Genomic DNA, 25,121 nt, shown 5'->3' with positions numbered 1-25,121 from the left:
GCCAAAGTACTGGAGTTTCAGCTTTAGCATCATTCCTTCCAAAGAAATCCCAGGGCTGATCTCCTTCAGAATGGACTGGTTGGATCTCCTTGCTGTCCAAGGGACTCTCAAGAGTCTTCTCCAACACCACAGTTCAAAAGCATCAATTCTTCGGCGCTCAGCCTTCTTCACAGTCCAACTCTCACATCCATACATGACCACAGGAAAAACCATAGCCTTGACTAGACGAACCTTTGTTGGCAAAGTAATGTCTCTGCTTTTGAATATGCTGTCTAGGTTGGTCATAACTTTCCTTCCAAGGAGTAAGTGCCTTTTAATTTCATGGCTGCAGTCACCATCTGCAGTGATTCTGGAGCCCAGAAAAATAAAGTCTGCCACTGTTTCCACTGTTTCCCCATCTATTTGCCATGAAGTGATGGGACCGGATGCCATGATCTTAGTTTTCTGAATGTTGAGCTTTAAGTCAACTTTTCACTCTCCTCTTTCACCTTCATCAAGAAGCTTTTAGTTCCTCTTCACTTTCTGCCGTAAGGGTGGTGTCATCTGCATATCTGAGGTTATTGATATTTCTCCCAGCAATCTTGATTCCAGCTTGTGTTTCTTCCAGTCCAGTGTTTCTCATGATGTACTCTGCATAGAAGTTAAATAAGCAGGGAGACAATATACAGCCTTGACGTACTCCTTTTCCTATTTGGAACCAGTCTATTGTTCCATGTCCAGTTCTAACTGTTGCTTCCTGACCTGCATACAAATTTCTCAAGAGGCAGATCAGGTGGTCAATGGTACTACAAATATAAGTCACGTGCATTTGACTTCTAATTAGATTATGCTTTTATATTTTTCTACAATAAATTATCTTCCAGATAGGATTAAAGACTGAACTAGAAGAAGAAATACTCTAAAAGATTTAATCTCATTAGAATAAACATTTAAAGCTAGGTAAGCAGGTAAATGTCTTTACTGTATTTTAACTATAGGCCCTGTTATAGGTTTCGCTTCACTTTTCAAAAGTTTTCATCTGTAAATAGTTTTAAATAAGGATGAAAAATAACCTTTTTTAGAGTTAAATCTTTATTAACATTTTATTAAAGTACCAATAGGGCTTCCCTGGTGGCTCGGAGGGTAAAGCATCTGCCTGCAACGCAGGAGACCTGGGTTGACCCCAGGAGACCTGGGTTTGACCTTCTCCAGGGAAGATCCCCTGGAGAAGGAAATGGCAACCCACTCCAGTAGTCTTGCCTGGAAAATCCCATGGACGGAGAAACCTGGTGGCTATGGTCCATGGGGTCACAAAGAGTCAGACACGACTGAGCGACCTCATTTTCACCTTTCTTTCTTTCAAAGTACCAATATTTGTGAAAACATCTGCATTCTAACTTATTGCCCATTTTGAAAATGCTAACACTGTTTACATTAAGTCAATTTTTAAATAGGTCATCTTTGTAGCTTTTGAAAATAATTTATTGAAGCGAAATTCACATAAGAAAACAGTTTATAGTGACTAAGTCAATACTATGAGCATTTGGTATGCTCATAGTATAGTTCAACCACCACCTCTACCGAGTTTCAAAATATTTTTATCATTCTAGAGTAAAACCCCTTACTCAGGGATTCCCTGGTGGTCCAGTGGCTAAGACTCCACATGCCCAATGCAGGGGACCTGGGTTCAATCCCTGGTCATGGAATTAGATATCCCACATGCCACAACTAAAGATCCCACATGCTACACACAACAAAGATGTAAGATCCCACGCGCCACAACTAAGACCTGGTGCAGCCAAATAAATATTAAAAAAATTTTTTTTTACCTAGTAAGCAGTTTCTCCCCATTCCCCCTACCCCCTGGCCACTACCAATTCCAGTTCTGTCTCTTTGGGTTTATCTATTATGGATGTATCATATAAGCAGAATCATATAATACGTGAGTTTTTGTGTCTGGCTTCCTTCACTTAGCATGTTTTCTAGATTCATCCATGTTGTACCATGTTTCAGATACTTCATTCCTTTTTATGGCTGAATAAGAAATACTCCACCGTTTGTATGTACCACAATTTGTTTATCCATTCATCCATTAATGGACATTTGGACTCTTTCCACCTTTTAGCTACTGTAAACAGTACTGCTATGAACATGTATGAACAATGCATTTACTTGAGTACTACTTTTCAGTTCTCTTGGCTATATATTTAGGTCTGTAATGTTTCTGAAGTAATCAGAATTTCCAAACCCTTTAGGTAACTGTGGTACTGGCTAATACTAGTTAGGTAACTGTGATACTGGCTAGTACTAGTCAAGGGACTTCCATGGCAGTCCAGTGGTTAAGACTCCACGCTTTCACTGCAGGGTTCACAGGTTCGATCCCTGGTTGGGGAACTAAGATTCTGCATACCACAGGTGTGGCCAAAAAAAAAAAGACTCTATTTAAAACTAGAGTTAAAAACTAGTTTTAAAAACTAGTTTAAAACTATATTTTAAGACTCCTCTATTCCAAAGCCTTTGACGGTGTGGATCACAATAAACTGTGGAAAATTCTGAAGGAGACGGGAATACCAGACCATCTGACCTGCCTCTTGAGAAACCTGTATGCAGGTCAGGAAGCAACAATGAGAACTGGACATGGAACAACAGACTGGTTCCAAATAGGAAAAGGAGTACGTCAGGCTGTATATTGTCACCCTGTTTATTTAACTTATATGCAGAGTACATCATGAGAAACGCTGGGCTGGAAGAAGCACAAGCTGGAATCAAGACTGCCAGGAGAAATATCAATAACCTCAGATATGCAGGTGATACCACCCTTATGGCAGAAAGTGAAGAACTAAAGAGCCTCTTGATGAAAGTGAAAGAGGAGAGTGAAAAAGTTGGCTTAAAACTAAACATTCAGAAAACTAAGATCATGGCATCCGGTCCCATCACTTCATGGCAAATAGATGGGCAAACAGTGGAAACAGTGGCTGACTTTATTTTTGGGGGCTCCAAAATCACTGCAGATGGTGACTGTAGCCATGAAATTAAAAGACACTTACTCCTTGGAAGGAAAGTTACGACCAACCTAGACAGCATATTCAAAAGCAGAGACATTACTTTGCCAACAAAGGTCTGTCTAGTCAAGGCTGTGGTTTTTCCTGTGGTCACGTATGGATGTGAGAGTTGGACTATAAAGAAAGCTAAGCGCCAAAGAATTGATGCTTTTGAACTGTGGTGTTGGAGAAGACTCTTGAGAGTCCCTTGGACAGCAAGGAGATCCAACCAGTCCATCCTAAAGGAGATTGGTCCTGGGTGTTCATTGGAGGGACTGATGTTGAAGCTGAAATTCCAGTACTTTGGCCACCTGATGCGAAGAGCTGACTCATTGGAAAAGACCCTGATGCTGGGAAAGATTGAGGGCAAGAGGAGAAGGGGACGACAGAGGATGAGATGGTTGGATGGCATCACCGCCTCAATGGACATGGGTTTGGGTGGACTCCGGGAGTTGGTGATGGACAGGGAGGCCTGGTGTGCTGCAGTTCATGGAGTCGCAAAGAGTCGGACACGACTGAGCGACTGAACTGAACTGAACAAGGTAAAATGTATACTGTATGGCATCCAATAAAAAATTAGCAGCATTCTAAGAAAAAGGAAAATATGATACATAATGAGGAGAAAAATTAACTGAAGCAAACACACAAATGACACAGATGATAAAAGACACTAAGTTGTTGTTATTAGTCTGTGTGGTAAGTCGCTTCATTCCAAGTCTTTGCAACCCTAAGGACTGTAGTCCACCAGGCTCCTCTGTCCATGGGGATTCTCCAGGCAAGAAAACTGGAGTGGGTTGCCATTTCCTTCTCCAATGCATGAAAGTCCTCACACCAGTCAGAATGGCCATCCTTTAAAAGTATACAAATAACAAATGTTGGAGAGGGTGTGGAGAAAAGGGAGCCCTCCTACACTGTTGGGAGGAATGTAAACTAGTGCAGCCAGTATGGAAAACAGTATGCAGGTTCCTTAAAAACTAAAAATAGAGTATTCCCTGGTAGTCCAATGGTTGGGACTCCAACCTTTCAATGTCAAGGGCACAGACAGGTTCAGTCCCTGGCTGGGGAGCTAAGATCCTACGCCACGTGGCACAGCCAAAAAATTAAATAATTAAAAGGTTCATTTAAAGAAAGAAAGTCCATCCTCTAGCCTGAGGTTTAAAAAAAAAACAACTAAAAACAGAGTTGCCATAAGATCCAGCTCCCACTCCTGGGCACATATCCAGAGAAAACTATGTAATTTGAAAAGATACATGCACCCTGATGTTCATAGCACAGTATTCAAAATAGCCAAAACATAGAAGCAACCTAAATGTGCATCGACAAATGACTAGATAAAGAAGATGTTGTGTGTGTGTGTGTGTGTGTGTGTGTGTGTGTAAAATGGGACATTGTTGTTGCCGTTTAGTTGCTAAGATCTGTACAACTCTTTTGCAACCCCATGGGCTGTAGCCCACCAGGCTCCTCTATCCATGGGATTTTCTAGGCAAGATACTGGAGTGGGTTGCCATTTCCTTCTTCAAGAAATCTCCACAATCCAGTGACCGAACCCACATCTCTTGCATTGGCAGGAGGATTCTTTATCACTGAGGCACCAGGGAAGCCCATTTCACATGCTAGCAAGGTTATGCTCAGAGTCTTTCAAGGCAGGCTTCAGCAACATGTGAACCAAGAACTTTCAGATATACAAGCTGGGTTTCGAAGGGACAGAGGAACCAGGGATCAAACTGGCAACATTTGTTGGATCACAAGGGAGTTCCAGAAAAACATCCACTTCTGTTTCACTGACTATGCTAAAGCCTTTGACTGTGTGGATCACAACAAACTGTGGAAAATTCTTAAAGAGATGGGAGTACCAGACCTCCTTACCTGTCTCCTGAGAAACCTGTATGTGGGTCAAGAAGCAACTTGAAAACAGGACACGGAACAACAGACTGGTTCAAAATTGGAAAGGTGTACGACAGGCTGTATATTGTCACCCTGCTTGTTTAACTTCTAAGAAGAGTACATCATGCAAAATGCCAGGCTGGGTGAATCAAAAGCTGGAATCAAAATTGCCGGGAGAAATATCAACAACCTCAGATATGCAGATGATAACCCTACTGGCAGAAAGTGAAGAGGAACTAAAGAGCCTCTTGATGAAGGTGAAAGGAGACTGAAAAAGCTGGCTTGAAACTGAACAGTCAAATCTATAAGGAAATAGCATTTGTTCACAGACCTCAGTAAAGTGAGGATATGATAGATAAACAATAAATCAACTTATTATTAGGTTGGCATTACATGTCATGTTCTGCACATTATGGTTTATATATATATGAGTGACACAAAAATATTTCATTTCCTTTGGAAGTTTAAATATTGACTCTTTGTTTATATATTCCACTTGTCTCTTTTCATGGCTAACAGAGGACATAAATGAAACAAAACTATATTTTCATGTTGTGTTTCCATTAAAGTGTTTTCTATCACTCTTTAGGTGGGAAGGGGGAGATAAGCTACAGTCAGGGGGAAAACATTTGCAGTTCAGTTCAGTCGCTCAGTCATGTCTGACTCTTTGCGACCCCATGGACTACCACATGCCAGGCTTCACTGTCCATCACCAACTTTGTGCTCAAAGTCATGTCCATTGAGTCAGTGATGCCATCCAACAATCTCATCTTCTGTCGTCCCCTTCTCCTTCTGCCTTCAATCTTTTCAGCATCAGAGTCTTTTCCAATGAGTCAGTTCTTCTCATCAAGTGGCTAAAGTATTGGAGTTTCAACTTCAGCATTAGTCCTTCCAATGAATATTCAGGACTGATTTCCTTTAGGATTGACTGGTTTGATCTCCTTGCAGTCCAAGGGACTCTGAAGAGTCTTCTCCAGCACCACAGTTCAACAGCATCAATTCTTCAGCACTCAGCCTTCTTTATGGTCCACCTCTCACAGCATGAGCCCTCATGCTGCAACTACTGAAGCCCAAGTGCCCTAGGGCCCACTGCTCCACAGCAAGAGAAGCCATCGTAACGAGAAGCCCATGATCGCACCTGGAGAGCAGCCCCGGCTCTGCAACAAGAGAAACCCCGAGCAACAACAAGACCCAGCACAGCCAAAAAAATAAATAAATTAAATCATTAAAAACAACAACACACAATAAGACAAAGAATCTAATTATCAAAATACAGGTAAAATACCTGAACAGACACTTCATCATAAAAGATATACAGATGTCAAATAAGCACAAGAAATGATACTCAACATCATTTATCATCAAGGAAATGCAAATTATAACCATAATGAGATTCTACTACATGCCTATTACAACATCTAAAATTAAAAAGACAGACCAGGGACTTCCCTCGTGATCCAGGGGTTAGGACTCTGTGATTCCACTGCAAGGGGCACAGGGTTCAATCCCTGGTCAGGGAACTAAGATCCTGCATGCCATACAGTGCGGCCAAAACAAACAAAAAAAAGATTAACCATGCCAAATTTGATGAGGATATAGAGCAACTAGAACTCTAATACATGACTGGTGAGAATTTAAAAAAAAAAAAAAAAATGGGACAAGCACTTTGGAAACAATTTGCCGTTTCTTTTTTGTTGTTTTTCTTTTTTGGCCATGCGGCACAGCTGGTAGGATCTCAGTCCCCTGACCAGGGACTCAACAAGACCCACAGCAGGTAAAGCCCAGAATCTTAATCTCTAGGCCACCAGGGAACTCCCAGCATTTCTTTTAAACATACCTACTCTAGGTTGCAATCTTTCTACTCCCAAGTAACTGTCCAAGAGAAATGAAAGCATATATCCATATAGACTTGTACATGAATATTCATAGCAGCCTTGTTGTAATAGTCAGAAGGTGAAAACAATCCAAACGTCTATGAACAGGTGAACGGATACATATGGTCTTTTATCCACATAATGGAATACAATTAGGCAATAAAAAAGAAAGAACTATTGATACACAACATGAATAAATCTCAAAATTATGCTGAGTGAAAGAAGATAAAAAATTGAGTGCACACTATATGGTTTTGTTTATATAAAATTCTAGGAAATGCCAACTAATCTACAGTGATAGAAAGCAGATCAGTGGTTGCCTGGAGTGAGGAATGAGGTGGAAGGGCCCGAGGAAACTTTGGGTGCGATATGTTCATTACCTCAGTTATGGTGACTGCCTCATGGCTATACACATATGTCAAATTTATTGTATACTCTAAATATATATAGTTTGTTGTATTTATACCTCAATAAAACTTTTTTAAAAAGGCAGGCTTTTCTTTCCCTCTTTCCTTACAAATTAGAAGTAGTAATTATACTAACAAAAGAGTTCCTCTATATATTTTAATTTCTTTTTCTATTACTTTCTTCATATTATTTGTAGGAAAAATTCAAAGCACCTTCTTGGATCATTCATGGACTAAACAAAACACATTTCATTTTAAAAATTCAAGTTACAGAGTCTCAGCAAAGGTAACATAAAAATTTATTCAACGAAAAAACATAAAAATAAATGATTAACTATATAATCATTAATATGAAATAAAATCTGCCATGAAGTCTATACAGTTTTGTGAAGGTTAAGGGGTAAGATTTTCTTAGATCATCTTCAAAAAGTTCCTTACTTGACAGTTTTCCTATGATCTTATCTAACACACATAAGTGTTACTATGACAGACTTTTGGACTCTATTCACAGAGCCAGCCTATCTAATGCTGAACTATTTTTCATAGCAACAATAAAATTACAGATGATTATCATATGGCAAAAAAAAGAGTGCTCCATAAGTAAGTAAGCATTTCGTTTGTCACCTGTTTACAGCGTAAAGCTTAAGAGTAGTTTTTTCAGTAAGGTACAGCAGTGCCTAATGCTGAATAAAAGGCTCAAATTTTAATTCCTTTCAAGCTATAGTGGTACAGCTTATACTGAAACAGTGAGTTAAAGTGAAGTGAAGTCGCTCAGTCGTGTCCGACTCTTTGCGACCCGTGGACTGTAGCCCACCAAGCTCCTCTGTCCATGGGATTCTCCAGGCAAGAATACTGGAGTGGGTTGCCATTTCCTTCTCCAGAAACAGTACTTTGCTTCAATATAAAATATCCAGCCTGCAAAGTAGTTGTATCTGAAGAGTAACAACTGAAATGAACTCTCAGGCATTCAAAATACTTTAGTTTCACACTTTAAAAATATTTCCTAGGCAAAATACACATATTTATAGCTCCCTTCACCACCGGTATCACCCTCCCCCAAAGGGAAACCAGCTGCCCCCAAAGCTCTAGGCAACTTCTGAGAACAGGAAGCAGAGTAACTGAAATGGCAGGGTAAGCCTTGTGAGTAATCTGCAGCCTGGTTAGCAAGGCCATTTTAATGTCTGTTTCAGGTCACGTCAGTAGCTCACTTGGAAAGAAGTGAGTAGCACTTCAATACAGTATATAGCACAGATCCATCAGGCAAACTGTTTAATTCACACAGCAGTTTGAACCAAATATTCATTTTTCAATGGAATTAGTGTGTCACTACAGGCAATATATAATAAGAGTAATACGAACACTTAGTGTTCTACTAAATTTCACTGCAAATTATTTTTGTGTTTGCAATATAAAACTAGGAATTTATAAGTTTTATAATCAACCATTCTCATTCTAAGAACAATGAACACTGCTCTGAGACTTGAATGGAAAGGATACTTTTAAATGGCTTTTTCAAATTTCCTCACTTTAGCCTGAAATTTATTTTCAAAAATACAACTTTCACTGCATATTACGCTTTGCTCAGTTGTGTTCAATTCTTTGCAGCCCCATGGACTGTAGCCAGCTGGGCTCCTCTGTCCATGGAATTTTCCAGGCAAGAATATTGGAGTGGGGTGCATTTCCTACTCCAGGGGATCTTTCCGATCTAGGAATCGAACCTGCGTCTCTTGTGTCGCCTGCTCACCTGCACTGGCAGGCGGACTCTTTATCATTAGTAACTGAATATTACACATATTAAACTATTATAGTTTACTATAATAAACTGAAAAAGAAAAGTTAAAGCTATATTGCTCATATGTACACCTGGTATCACACTAACATTTTACACATAACTCTTGATAATCCTAATCCTTGACAGATGAGCAGTAAAACCAAGAAAGTGTAGAGGTACATTAGTTGGTTACATCATTATGTTGCCATCAAGGGACCCTTCTGTAACAAGACCACAAACCAATCAGTCCCTGGAAAACAAGGGAAGCCAGATCCAAATTCAGATTAACTTGTCTAATAATACTGCTAAAAATCTAAATCATTGTTTATGTAGTTAATAGGGCCACCCCTAAATCAAAGAACAGCACTTTGAAATAAAATACAGCTTTGCAAGTATTTTTGTAACCTTTGTTTCTTCTAATCATAAAACACATGAAAGAAAATAATCACATAAATTATTTTAAGATGAAGGAATATTAATTTCTTCCCAAAAGTAAGACTCCTTGGGTGGTGGTGGTGGTTTAGTTGCTAAGCTGTGTCTGACTCTTGTGACCCCATGGACTGTAGCCTGCCAGATTCCTCTGTCCATGGGATTCTCCAGGCAAGAATATTGGAGTGGGTTGCCATCTCCTTCTCCAGTCAGACTCCTTAAAAGTGTGTTATGTATAAACTGTTAATTGTTTCATTAACTCCTACCTTTTTAGTTTATAAGCAAGAGTTTTTTGCTCATTTTTCATTCACAGTTCTTTATATCATTTGCCCATATTTTACATTTGTGTAAAAGACTAAGTTTACACAAGTGATACAGATGGCTAACAAATTCCAACTAACAAAATCTCATTTACCTATCCACACATATCACTAGCTATTCTCTTACCCTACTTTATTTTTCTTTTTTGAACACTGACACTTCTAGATTTAACATATTTGACAGTTTTGTACTGCCAAGTCATTTTCTCTAAAATGCAAGCTCCACTAGGCTAAGACTTGTTTTGTTCACTGCTATAGCCTCAGTTCCCTGAAATGCAGACTTGAAATACAGGCAGAAATAAACTCTTACACCTCTACATTTGGAGCATTTCGCTTTCAGAAGCTAACTTCTGTGTTCATCTGAAAATGCAAGAATATTACACAGGTTCTTTTTAATGCTCTAAATCAATCTTCATGAAATCTTACTCTTGGTTCAGAAACACATAAGATTCTTAGTTTGATTACAATAGTCTTTTGCTAACATTTCGACACCAGGCCTTGGAACAAAAGGTTCCCTGTTCTCTGATGGAAAACAACAAAACTGAGACAAGATCTTGTCAAATGAGAAATGTACTACCTGTTGCCAGGACAATTTGTTTTTCTTCTTCAAGCAACAACATGCTCCAATCTCTAGTTTGAAACCATAACTAGAAAATGTGCATGTGTTGCGTATGTTCCTAAACTTCCAAAAACAGATCAAAAAAGACCCGAATTTTACGTTCTCCTGAACACTTTACAGCTGCTACTCGTAGAATTCCATTACCTCTGCCACATCACACAGAACTCATCCATATATGAAGGTTGCTTTCAACTGAATGTTCTGAGTAATACCAGACCTTCAACAATAACATAGTTGTTGACAGAAAGGAACGAGAGCATGTAAAGAAAGCATTTTAAATGACTGTGCCTGAGAATATGTGGTACAGCAGTCCCCCTAACCCTTATCCAAGAGGGGATACGTTGCGAGACCTCCAGTGGATGCCTGAAACTGGATAGTATGGAATGCCATATAAGCTATATTTCCCCCTATACATATATACCTACAATAAAGTTTAACTTAAAAATTAGGCACACAAGAGGCACGTTAACCACAATAATAATAAAACAATTCCAACCATACAACTGTAACAAAAGTTATGTGAACGTGGTCTCTCACTCAGTATCTTACTCCACGTACTCATACTTCTGTTGATGACATAAGATGATAAAACGAATTGAAAGTGAGTGATGTAGGCACTGTGACACAGTGTTAGTTAGGCTACTCTTGATCTTCTGATGATATGTCAGGAGGAGGATTATTTGCTTTGGGTGATTCTGAATTACTGGGCCAAAAGGAGGTCAATGATTGGGGATCCCAGACAGGACGGTGCAAGATTTCACCACATTACTCAGAATGGCACACTCACATGACACAATCTAAAATTTATGAATTGTTAATCTCTGGAACGTAATATTTTCTGGCTGTGACTGCAGGTAACTGAAACTGTGGAAAGCAAAACTGTGGATAAGGGGGACCACCATATGACTTTTATTTCAAAACACTGCTGTAATTAGCTAAGGTCAAAAGCATAAAGGTAACAGAGCTGAACTGTTTTTGCATTCAGCTAACATACAATACTTTGCAATGGATGATTTAGTAATGATTCATGAATATCCTTTTAAAAAGCTCATAGGGACTTTCCTGATGGTCCAGTGGTCAGGAATCTGCCTTGTGCTGCAGGGGGTACAGGTTCAATCCCTGTTCAGGGAATGAAGATCCCATGTGCTGCAGAGCAACTAGGCCTAAGAGGAGCAGCTACTAAGCCCGAGCACTCTGGAGCCTGGGTGCCACAATAATCACCATGATAGTTCTACTTTTTTATTATATATATTCATATGTATGGCTTAGTTTACTTATTTGATGAAAATTCGGAGATATGGGACTTCCCTGGTAGTCTAGTGGTTAAGGATCAGCCTTCCAATGCAGGGGACTCAGATTCAATCGCTAGTCTGTGAAGACCCCACATGCAGCAGAGCAACTGAGCCCATGCGCCACAATTACTGAAGCCCACACCTCAGATATGCAGATGACACCACCCTTACGGCAGAAAGTGAAGAGGAACTAAAAAGCCTCTTGATGAAAGTGAAAAGTGGAGAGTGAAAAAGTTGGCTTAAAGCTCAACATTCAGAAAACGAAGATCATGGCATCCGGTCCCATCACTTCATGGCAAATAGATGGGGAAACAGTGGAAACAATGGCAGACTTTATTTTTCTGGGCTCCAAAATCACTGCAGATGGTGACTGCAGCCATGAAATTAAAAGACGCTTACTCCTTGGAAGCAAAGTTATGACCAACCTAGACAGCATATTCAAAAGCAGAGACATTACTTTGCCAACAAAGGTCCATCTAGTCAAGGCTATGGTTTTTCCTGTGATCATGTATGGATGTGAGAGCTGGACTGTGAAGAAGGCTGAGCGCCGAAGAATTGATGCTTTTGAACTGTGGTGTTGGAGAAGACTCTTGAGAGTCCCTTGGACGACAAGAAGATCCAATCAGTCCATTCTGAAGGAGATCAGCCCTGGGATTTCTTTGGAAGGAATGATGCTGAAGCTGAAACTCCAGTACTTTGGCCACCTCATGCAAAGAGTTGACTCATTTGAAAAGACTCTGATGCTGGGAGGGGTTGGGGGCAGGAGGAGAAGGGGATGACAGAGGATGAGATGGCTGGATGGCATCACTGACTCGATAGACGTGAGTCTGAGTGAACTCCGGGAGTTGGTGATGGACAGGGAGGCCTGGAGTGCTGCGATTCATGGGGTGGCAAAGAGTCAGACACAACTGAGCGACTGAACTAAACTGATGTTCCCTAGAGCTGGTGCTCTGCAACAAGTGAAGCCACCACAATGAGTAGCCCTCGGGCAGCAATGAAGACCCAATGCAGCCCAAAAAAATAAATAATTTTTTTAAAATTCAGAGATATGTATAAATTCAATGTCTTAGTAATGTTAGCATAATAATAGCTAACTTCCCTAGTGGCTCAGAAGTAAAGAATTCACCTGCCAATGCAGGAGACATGGGTTCGATCCCTGAGTGGGGAAGATCCTTAGAAGAAAGAAATGGCAACCCATTCCTGTATTCTTGCCTGGGAAATCCCACAGACAGAGGAGCCTGGCGGGCTACAGTCCGTGAAGTCGCAAAAGAGTTGGACACGACTTCGCGACTAAACAACAATAAAACATTTATTTAGCGCTCACTTTTTTTTCATGTATTATTCTAAGCTCTATACATATTTTATCTGACTTCTCACAACGACCATATGAATTAGGTACCATTATCTTCATTATACAAAGAAGAAAAGAGCATAGAGAAGTTAAATAATTTGACCAAGATTATAGAAACAAACTTGTAGTAAAGAGTGCAGATTCTGGAGCCATTCTGACCCAGTTTAAAACTTGGTTCAAATGCTAATTAGTTCTGTAACTGACCAAATTATACAATCATCTCAGCTTCTTCTACTCCAAAATGGTTAGTTGGAACAAGGATTTAATGTATCAGTAAGTGCAACATACTAAGAACAGTGGCTGGCACACAGTGCATAATAAATTACAATATTTATAATACTAGAGACCACAGTGTTTCATACTTATGACTTCTGCACAATGTAGTAAATACTTTATGTCTGAAGGAATGTTATAGTAGGTTTCTACTTTTAGAGTCCAAACTTCAGAATGTCAATTAAATGCCAAAGGCTATACAATTTCACATGTTTTTTCACGTCAATCTAAGTATCCTAAATATAATCTACTATCTATAGGTTTCTTTCTTTCCTGAAAGCTCTCAGTTCCTCCTAGGATTACTTCATCATACCTACTGCAAAAGTCAATAATTTAAGGCTAAGAATACAGCATTCACTGATTTCAGATTTGTGAAAGATCCCAATGTTACATTTTGGTGTTATTTACATCAAGATACCATGCTGAAACTCTTCCAAATACATCTTAAAATGTTCACAATTTTCATACAGAATAATTGAGGTGTTTCAACCTCTACACATTTAGCACAGTTCAGATAACGCAAAACTTTCACAATTTAGTGCATAACAAAAGCCATGCAGTCTTTAGAACTTGCAGAGTAATTTCAGAACAAACACAATGGCAGAAAAAGAATGTGTAGCACAAATGCTCATTGAACACCATATTAAAGATAGACTACGCAGAAAAAACATCTAAGCCTAAATGTAAAAAAAGCAAAACCATAAAACTTTTAGAAAATAAAAAAATGATGAAAAGCCTTATGACATCAAGGCAGAGAAGACTTTCTTGGATAATAAACACAAACCATAAAGGAAAAGATGGACAAATTTGACTAAGTTAAAATTTATAGTTTATACCTGCCAAAAACATTTGGTCTGAATTTAAATACCCTGCCAAAAAACATTTAGTTTGAATTTAAATACAAAAGGAAATGATCAGACAAATCCAAACTGAGGGACGTTCTATAAAACGACTAACCTGGACTCTTCAAATATCATCAATATTATGAAAACAAACAAAAATCTGGGGCTCTGTTGTGGATTAAAGGTAACTAAAGGGACATGGCAACTAAATGCAACTCTTCATCCTGAACCAGGGATGGGGCTGAAGAAGAACTATAAAGGTCATTATTGGGACAACTGAGAAATTTTTAATACGCACTGTGTATTAGACAATAATGTTGTATTCATATTTTTTTTTTTTGTAATTTCCTCTGCCAGGAACTCCATTGCACATATTCTGCCTGGCTAACCTCTAGAGGAAGCCTTAGTTATGGACAGATGGGGTCACTGGCCATCCTACGTAAGTCTATAAAACATCTTGTCTATCCAACTTTATCACTTAATCCATTCTATTCTAATTTGTGAGTTTTTCACTTATCTCCTCTATCAGACTGTGAGTTTCTTATGAATAGGGACCATCTCACTTTTTTGTTACATCTTGTAAGTCCTTGAATAGATGATATTAAATATCATATCGCTCTTAAGTTCCCACTGTTCCTAAGCAACAGTCCTTTTTCTCCCTCTCCAATCCCATGGAATAGCTTTTGGATCCATCCCAACACATCTGTCCTTTTGACCCTCTGAGACCATTGTAACTCTTCACCTTCCCAGGCTTAATCAATATGGAGCATTTCTAATCCTGCTATCAACTTTGAATATCCTTCACGCTTCTTCTTTCATTTTCATGTATGTATGGCATTCTCTTTCTGCTAAATATACATGTTAATGCTTTTTGGGGTGTATTAATTCAGTCAGTCAGTAAGCATGTGTAGAGCTACTAATATATGCACCAGCTGTGAGGGAAGGTACGGCGGATTTCATTATTCAAAGCTCAGCTCAAGGTTATTACTTTTGGAAAATGTCTTTCTAGGTTTGTTATTTTGGGGGATGGTAGTGCTCCTTTACCCAGAGTTCATGGCCTGGTTGGAAAAGTGAAATGACCCCATCCTTCCACTTTGAAAGAGATGAAGAGTGCTTCCTGCATTACACTAGCTATTTAGCTAACTGATGAAAGTGTTACCATATTGGAATTTTTCTAGATATATATTGGGAGAATGGGGGGAGGGGGATCAAAACTTGCTGATTCATATTAAATGTGATAATTATACTGTAGGTTTATAGGCCATCCTTGCTTTTAGGATATTTAAGTATTAATATATCTTTTGAGAGACGAAGTGCCATGATGTCTACAACTTACTTTTAAACAGTTTAGAGAAAAAAATCTATATATGAAAGAAAACAAACATGGCAGTGTTAACAACTGGTGAATCCGGGTGAGAGGTGTAAGTGTATTCACTGAACTACCACTGCACTTTTCTGTAGGACTGAAATTTTTCAAATAAAAAGTTGGAATAAAAATGTAAAGCTTAAAAATAAAACAAAAAACTAAAACTTGGGCTTCCCAGGTGTCTCAGTGGTGAAGAATCTGCCTGCCAATGCAGGACATACGGGTTCCACCCCTGATCAGGGAAGATCCCACACACGGCAGAGTGACTGAGTCAGCGCGCCACAACTACTGCGTCAGAACTGTAGAGCCCAGAAGCCCTGCGCAGCTACCGAGCCCAGGGCAGGCAACACTGAAGCCTGCAAGCCCTAGAGCCTGTGCTCTGCGACGAGAAGCCTGTGTACCACAGCTAGAGAGTGGGCGCTGCTCTCCACAACTAGAGGAAGTCCAGGCAGTAACAAAGACCTAGCACAGTCAAAAATAAATAAATAAATAAATTTTTTTAATGTAAAACTTGGGACTTCCCTGGTGGTCGTGGCTAAGACTCCAAGTTCCCAATGCAGGGGCCCTGGATTCGATCCCTGGTCAGGGCAAAAACAATGTTAAACACCATCACTAGTCATTAGGGAAATGTAAATTAAAACCACAGAGAGAGATCACCGCTCACCTGGCAGAAAAGTTATTCTCAAAAAAAAAAAAAAATAACAAGTGCTGGTGAGGATGTGGAAAGAAAGCAACCCTCCGGGGCCCTGGATATGATCCCTGGTCAAATTCTTCACCACTGAGCCACCTGGGAAGCCCAAGTTTACAGGCTTTTTTTTTTTTTTTTAAGTTTTACATTTTTATTCCAACTTTTTATTTGAAAAATTTCAGTCCTACAGAAAAGTACAGTGGTAGTTCAATGAATATACTTATACCTTTCACCCGGATTCACCAGTTGTTAACACTTTGCCACAACTAAGACCCAGTGTAGCCAAATAAATAAATCAAATAAACAAATATTTTTTAAAAAATGTAAAACTCATGCACAACAAAAAGTAAAGAGCAATCAAACACTGAGAAGACATTGCAATATCATACCTAGTATAAAGTAGAGATAAAGAGCTGCAAACTAACGATGGAAAAGAAAATAAGCCAACAGAAAAAAAAAAGAATGAAGGATACGAACAGCAATTACAGAGAAGAAAAATCTTACAATAAATGGATGCAAACAGAATAAATCATTACAATAAACAGAATAGCAAATTAAAATGAATTGAGCTTGATTTTAAAATTGAAGAGTCTGACAATATCCATGTTTGCAGGGATATGGCAAAATGGGAACTCTCACAACCTGCTGATAGGTTTAGTACTTTGGAAAATAATTCGGCCTTATCTAATAAAGGTGAAGATCCTTATACTCTACAACCTAAGAATTCCCCAGGCTTAGAATTCTCTCTCACACCTGTAAATAACATGACACATTGAAGAATGTTTATTACAGCACTGTTAACAATAGCAAAAAAGGCAGAAACCCCTACATATTCATAAACAAACTGGATTATTCACATAATGCAATATTATAGAGCAATTAAGACGAACGAACTAAAGATATATCAACATGGATATGCAGCAAAAACAATGTTAAACAACATCACTAATCATTAGGGAAATGCAAATTAAAACCACAAAGAGATATCACTGCTCACCTGGCAGAAAAGTTATTATCAAAAAAAAAAAAAAACCAAGAAATAACAAGTGCTGGTGAGGATGTGGAGAGAAAGAACCCTCATATGCTGTTGGTGGAAACATAAACTGGTGCAGCCACTATGGAAGACAGTATAAACATCCCTCAAAAAATTAAGAACAGAACTACCATATGATCCAGCTTCCAAGGATATTTATCCAAAGAATATGAAAACACTAATCTGAAAAAAGATACATGCACACACCTATGTTCATTCTGGTATTATTCACAATAGTCAGGATTGGAATCAAGGGATGAAAAGATGTGGCGTATATATACATATATACACAATGGAATAGTACTCAGTCATCAGACAATGAAATCTTGACACGTGCAGTAACACTGATGGACATTAAGGACATTATGCTAAGTGAAACACGCCAGATGGAGAAAAACAAATACTGTATGATTTCATTCATATGTGGAATATAAAAAACTAATAAACAAACAATAAATAAACCAACTCAAACAAAAACATAGATAGAAAAGAGTACTAGTGACCACAGGGGCACCGGTAGAGGAAAAGGGAAATGGGTAAAGGAGATCAACTATATGGTGATCAATGGACACTACATTTTTGGCGGTGAGCAAAGGGTATACAGAATCAGAAATACTATATTCGTGAAACTTTTATAATGCTATAAATCAATGCACATCAATAAAATAAATTTTAAAAAGAACAGCCTCAATATCGGGATAGACCTGGAAACACAGGCTGGGCTAGAAATCAAACATAGCCCCCTCCAAAAAACATACTCCCCCCAAAATCTTCATATGGGGACTTCCCTGGTGGTCCAGTGATTAAGAATTCGCCTGCCTATGAAGGGGACACCATCTCGATCCCTGGCCCGGGAGGTTTCCATATGCCATGGGGCAACTAAGCCAGTGTGCCACAACTACTGAGCGTGCTCTCTGCAGCAAAAGAGGCCACCGCAACAAGAAGCACTTGTACCACAGCTAGAGCATAGCCCCGGCTGGCCACAGCTAGAGAAAGCCCAAGCGCAGCAATGAAGACCCAGCACTACCAAATAAACCAATCAAAAAATTTAAAAAATCTTCATATGAGCTTCTTTCATCAATGCTTTATCATGAAATATCTTCAAAAATATAAAATCAAAATGAATCAAAAGCAAGTTGTTTATTGTGCATAGTACCTTAAACAAGAGAATCATGTGCGTAACACATTAAACAAGAGCGTATACCCTTTTATGGATATACACATATTAGTAAAAGTATACAAATATAATGGGAATAATTACTGAATTCATGAAAGGGCAAAAGAGAGGAACAGTATCAGCAAGGGTTCATACAGGCCTTAACTGCATTGGTAATTTTATCCCTTTGAAAAATACAGTAAATTGAAGAGAGAGACTACACAATTAGAACATGGACTAATATGGGGGGAAAAAAGACACAAAATAAATATGAACTGTACTTAAGATGATTACATTATATTCTTTTAAAATATTTCATATTTTTAAATAAATTTAAAGTATTAAAGAAATCACATTAAATTGAACCAAGAAGCATTAAAAAACATGTACTCCATGGACATCTGAAAGGGAAACATACAAACACAGTGGTCCCTCCAAATCCATGGGGGCACTGGTTCTAGGACACACACCCCCTCATCACAGATACCAAAATTCCCAGATGCTCAAGCTCCTTATATAAAATGGCACAGTACAGCCGTCCTTCCGATTTTTCCCCATTTTGCAGCCAGATATGACAGGCCTACTATATCCAACACATTTGCTGATATGTATATTTTTGTTGCTCTCTGTGACTACCTCATGGATGCCAGGCTTCTCTGTCCTCCACTATCCTCTGGAACCTGCATGTATATTTTATATGTATATATATGTATTTTATATAGACACATATAAAATATACAGGGAATTCCCTGGCAGTCCAGGGGTTAGGATTTTGCACTTCCACTGCAGGGGGCACGGAGTCAGTCCTTGGTCCGGGAACAAGGAACCTACAGTACATATTCAACCATTAAACTTCAGGCACCAGATTTCAATCTTCTCTTTCTAAGGAGACCTGACACAGCAGGTTTTTTCATCTCACACTCTTGATAATGCTTCCCAACCAAAAGAAACACATGAACAAATAGTTCAACACTGAGTCAATTTAATTCTGATTCTGTATTTCACCAAAATGGGCGGGGGGGTCATTTTGCTGCTCTGCTTGCCATTTTGCTGGCAGGGGGCGGTGGGGTGAGCGGTACTGCTGAAGTTGTTTTTCATGAAAAGGAAAACAGCCACTGCAAACTTTGGTAACCAATCATAGGACACAAGTTTCAAATAATATTTGCTTTAAGGTAATTGCTTCAAATGGTAAAAAGTCGTTAAAACATTTATTCTATTCAAGCGACAAGGACTCAACACTGCATAACAATTTGCTATCAATTTCCTTAAAACAAGTAACTTTTTCAGGGCTAAACTTTAAAAATGAAACAAACACCAGCTACTTGTAAATAAGGGCTGTCTTGCTTCATTAATTCTGCTCTATCTGCAAGAAACCCATGTAGCCTATCTTGTGAATAGTTTACTCGAATTTCTCGCTCCAGTTTTATTTCATACTATTGATCTACCAAATTCTTTGTTTTAGTGAGAGCAATCTATTCAGCAAACCCTCAATATAATTTTTTCCATACTCTCAGGTGTCATTTTCCATTTTCCCTGATTCCACCAACCTACAGTAATCTCTCCATTTTGAACCAAAAAAAAAAAACAACAACCACACACAAATAGCTAACATTTATAGAGAATTTAATGGGTGCTAGAATTATCTCATTGAACCCACACAACTCTGTGAAATGTGTTCTATTTTTCCCTTTTTCATGGTGAGAGAAACTGAGTGAGGTTCTCTTAAGGTTAATTCTCCAAGGGTGCATGAATGGTATGGCAAGCCAGGTCTCAAACACAGACTCCAAAACCCAGGCCCTTAAACATATGTGATGCCATCTCCTGGCTCAGGGCCTTTGTATTGATCACCTTTACTGCTCACACATCATTTACTATATGCCCTGCGATATTTAACATTTTGTGTTCCGAGATGTTGCCTAAGCAGTTCAAAATATTACATTCATTCAACAAAAATTTACTGAGAGCCTATATGCCAGGCACTAGTGACTACTAGGCATAAAATCATGTTATGGAACCTCCACAAAAAAAAAAAAAGTAGATGAATTCTCTAGCTACATGGACGACATCCAGATACGTGGGGAAGTGCAAATTTTAAAATATGAAAAAGGAATATAATATAATGTAACTAAATAAAAATTATATTTACATAAGAACTAGAAAAGGGGCATCCTTGGTGGTCCAGTGGTTAAGAACCTGCCCTTCAATGCAAGGGACACTGGTTTGCTCCCTGGTCCCGTGGGAAGATCCCTCATGCTTCAGTGTAACTAAGCCCTGTTCACCACAACTACTGAGCCCACGTTCTACAACTAGTGAAGTCCACTGTGGCTGTGCTCCACAACAAGAGAAGCTGCTCATCAGGACTAGAGAGCAGCCCCTGTTCGCCACAACTAGAGAAAAGCCCACACAACGAAGACCCACCACAGCCAAAAAATAAATAAATTGTAAAAAAAAATAAAAGAACTAGAAAAGATATTTGTCACAAATAATGTGATAAAGTTGGGGGATTTTTTTAACTATTAAATTTTGCTTTTGGGTAAGAAAGGCAAGCAATAAAAAGATGTACTTTAAAAACAAGTTTTATGCCCTCTCTTTACTCCATTAAGCAGTAGAAATTAGAAATAGCCTAGAGGCAGAAGATGAACGTTCTGCCAACATTCCACTTACTCTGGCTTTCTTTAGGAAGCTACACCTGAAATAACTAATCAGGCTTGCAGATACCCTTTGTAAATATCTATATAAATCTTCCTACAATTATAAACTTTTGGAAACCTGTAGCCAATTATAAAGAGGAGCCTGGTAGGAGGCTGTCTACGGGGTGGCACAGAGTCGGAGAGGACTGAAGCGACTTAGCAGCAGCAGCAGCCAATTATAAATTTTCAAACAATGGAATGAACCCTTGCCGAGCATCTCCTTGGGCTCTCTCACTTTACAGATTAGTTGATCATTAAATTCTAAAATATAAATTCTGGGTTGATGAGAACAATGCAGCAAGCTATACCGAAACGTAGGGGCTTATACTGCAATAGAAAAGCATTTCCAAAATAAAGTTTATGCGCACTAGCATCAGCCCAGCATGTGGAGTTCTGCTTTTAATTACAAGCTGTGTCTTCTTGAACTTAACCTCTTCAGGCTTGGATGCCTTCATCTGGAAAAATTCTAATCATGTTGAAAAGTGTCGAGGTAAATATCTGAAAGGACCTCAGTAACATTACGGTTCCACGATAAATGGCGTGGGTTTGGGTGAACTCCGGGAGTTGGTGATGAACAGGGAGGCCTGGCGTGCTGCGGTTCATGGGGTCGCAAAGAGTCGGACACGACTGAGCAACTGAACTGCACTGATAAATGGCACTCTTTCACATTACAGTTACCAGAGTTTGCATCTACTGCTTTAAGAAGCAAAATGAACAGTATATAAACAATACGAAACAAGTTCAATCATGAAGAATCTGGACACGCACACGCACGCACAAAAACAACCCTATAATGGTGACTAGTCACTGCAGAGCACTGCACTTACAATGCATCCTCAAAACAAGGGCCGGAAGTCAAGGGAAAACGCTACATCTAACACCCAACTCTACCTACTTGCCTTTAAAAGCTAAGGCCTACCAGAGTCAAAGCCCCCCAAACGTCATGCTTATAACTACAGCTTCAGGCCTCAGATTCGCATCTCACTCTCTGCTCTCAAGGGCTTCAGGGGTCCCCAGGAAAAAAATGCTCTGCCACTAGACAGTTGGCCATTGGGAAAGAACTAGCACGTTTTTCTCGTGGTGGCTTGCAATTCGAAGTGAGCTTTCCAAGGAAGTGCTGCAAACGACCACAGTGTTCTGTGGGGTTTCAGTTGGCAATTTCTGGTGGTTCTTGCTACAACGCAGTCAACCTTGCATCCTAACACATAGCTGCCGGCTACTTCCTCGGGCGGTCGACCGGGAACGCGCACGGGGAGGGGAGGCCCATTAACTTGGCGGAAAGGCAGGCATCGGGTGCGGACGGGAGGAAGCCAGGCGTCGGCAGGAAAAAATAAGCTGAACAGAGTAAAGGGATGTCTGCCAGAGGTGGGATAGGGGCTACCACCAGCGAGAGGGAAAAGCTGGGTAACGGGCCGGAACGCGGCAAGACTGACTGCTGAGGCTAGGGGCCGCGCTGAGAGAGTAAGGCGGGTCCCGGAGAGCCCAAGGCCGGGAAACAATGGCGCGAGCGTGACGTGGGGCCGGGGGCGTCGCCGCGGCGCGGAGGAAGGGGCTGCTCTGAGGCAGGGGGCGACCTGGGGTTGGGGGCGTGCGGAATCTGGGGTGCGGGGTCCGCGGGCGCGCACTCAGACCAGAGGGGCCTGAGGGGCGCAGCAGCCGAGTAGGACTAGTGCGGGGTGGCCCAAGTCGCGCGCTCTGCCGCGCATCCTACCTCGCTCCCTCGCCCGCCCGCTCCTTCCCCGCCCGCCCGCGGGTACCGCCGCACTCACCGGCCCCGCCGCACGGCAGCAATCCCAGCGCGCAACTGCCGCAGCCTCCTGGGCGCGCGCTCTCCCCGCCCCCGCCGCCCCGGCACCGCCCCCCCCGCTAGCGCCCTGCCAGGGACCGGCGCGCTGTTCCGTCCCCCAGCTCCGCCGCAGAACCCGGCCGCCGCGACGCTCCCTGGCCACGCTGCGGGAGTGCGGGCGCAAGGCGCGCCACCGTCCGGGTCCCTGGCGCGGGTCTGGGGATCGTCAAATAACAGAATATCGCCTGTTGCTGAGCTGTCGGGTGACGCACGTTGACAACACTTCCATGTCCCTTAGGTCTCCATCCCTGGGCCTTCTGCAGGGCCCTGGACTACTTCACTGACACTCCGACGCTTACCCTTAGCGGGGTGGAGGCATCCGTTTTTCCCAGTCACAGAATCTTCCAGACGAAAGGACCTCAAAAAGTCCTCTGGCCCAAACTACGCCTGAGTTCCAATAATAAAATACGATAAAATAAAAGTAATAAATAAAATAAAATAATAAAAGTACGACTTTGAGGTTTGTCAGAAAGGATTGGAGTCTCGGTTCCACAGCTCGCCAACTGTGTGACCTTGTGCGATATACCTGAGTTCATCATACCACCTCCCTCATCCTTAATACGGGTGTTAATACATCCTTAACAACAGTGCCTACCTCTTAGGATGACGACAGAATGAAATAAGATAATAGAGGAAATGTTCTTGGCACAGGCCTGGCACATAGTCCTCAAAAAAAGGTGAATTATATCAACTCCTACCCCAACCAACTCGCGTCTGAAAAAAAGCTGCTCAATGACAGAAAGCCTTCGCCTCAGCAGCTCTGACCAGCCAGAAGGTGTTTCTTCAGCGTCCACTCTCTGGCCCAAGTCCTGTCCTTTGGAGCCTCAGAGAACAAACAGGTCTAATCTCTCTCCCACCTTCTACTTTTCAGATACTTGAAGACTTCTGCCCATGATCTTGTCTTTTCCGAACTAGTATCTCCCATTGCTTCCATTGTTTCTTCCTTTGTCCTGATTTTGAGGGTCTCTGTCTTCATTCTTCTCACACATGTGGTCAGTTTGACTGTGGCTCCTTCAGAGTATGTTGCCCAAGAGTGAATCAAATATTTGTGATACCATCAGAGCAAAGTAGGCCTCGTAGGGCTTATTGCCTTGCAGTCAAGAAATAAAATTCTTGGCACCTGCACTATTGACTCATTGAGCTTGCAGTCAACTAAAACTTCCAAGACTTTTTAATAAGTGCTCTGCTGGAATATTTCTACCCTCTCTTGTGTTTTTGAGCCAACTTCAGTACAGGTCGGCTGAGGACAGGCCCTGACCTCTTACCTGTTGGATTTTTCAGGATGTGTGGGGAAAAGAAATAGGAGTTTGAAGGTAGTCTGACACTACTTTTAAACCAAGTGCACATGGAAAAAGGCCAAAGTTTGTGTCTAAAGATCATGACACTAAGCAAATAAATATATAAATGCAATGTGATGAAAATGAAGTGCATGCACACAAACACACACACACAAAGACTAGAAGGAAATATGTAATTGAGTATGGTTTTCATAGGGGTTTTCTCTCAGTAAAAAGACTTAGGGTGGTTTCTTCTTTATACTTTTTTGTAAACTTCCCAGATTTTCTACACTGTTTATATTACTTTCGTAATCAAGAACTTTGTTTCCAAAAGAAAAAAAATCAGAAAAAAATTTTAAATTAGATGAAATAAAGAAAAAAAATGCGAAACAAAGGGATAACATACTACGAGAAAACATTTGTAATATATAAAACAGGATGTGTATCTGCAACATATAAAGGGTGCAATAAATCAAAAAGAAAAAAATTCACTAGAAAAATGGGCAAATGTAAATAGGCAGTTCACAGAAAGAAAGTTATAAATTGCCAGTAATAATACAAAGAGATGCCCAATCTCTAACCAGAGAAATGGAATTAAAACTCAAACTGGCAACAATTTTCAAGCTTCATAATATCAGAATGTAAATTGGCACAGCCACTTTAGAGGGCAATCAGACAACATCTATTAAATCCATGTCTCAGCAATGCCGCTTCTAGTTATCTACTATAATCCGATGTTATGGAGATATGAATGAGGATAATTGCTATGATACTGCAAATAAAGAAAATTTGGTATCAGCCAATGCCCACCAATCGGGCAATAGCTAAATAAAATATAGAAAATTCTTACAGTAAAAGAATTCTGTACAGAACTTTAAATAAGTGAGCTTGATCTATATGCTAATTTAGATCTATCTCAAAATCATGAAATGGCAACCCACTCCAGTGTTCTTGCCTGGAGAATCCCAGGGACGGGGGAGCCT

At 40.2% G+C, this 25,121-nt stretch overlaps 1 protein-coding gene across 3 annotated transcripts in view; it reads right to left on the bottom strand.

The window, feature by feature from the left end:
• The window catches only part of NT5C2 (5'-nucleotidase, cytosolic II), a 97,715-nt gene extending 73,880 nt beyond the window's left edge, over nucleotides 1-23,835 (bottom strand). The window contains exon 1 of one of the 3 annotated variants that reach the window (XM_070363449.1): nucleotides 23,457-23,835. The gene's annotated coding sequence lies outside the window, so the exon portion shown is untranslated. Of the gene's footprint in view, nucleotides 1-22,784; nucleotides 22,844-23,456 lie in introns of those variants that run through there. The other 2 variants (XM_070363448.1, XM_070363450.1) reach the window with 2 other exon arrangements.
• Nucleotides 23,836-25,121: the final 1,286 nt, after the last annotated feature.

Source organism: Bos mutus, chromosome 26 (genome assembly GCF_027580195.1).
Source record: "Bos mutus isolate GX-2022 chromosome 26, NWIPB_WYAK_1.1, whole genome shotgun sequence".
Taxonomy (NCBI): domain Eukaryota; kingdom Metazoa; phylum Chordata; class Mammalia; order Artiodactyla; family Bovidae; genus Bos; species Bos mutus.
The sequence above is the reverse complement of the archived record's forward strand: the minus strand, read 5'-3'. Positions and strand labels throughout refer to the sequence as shown.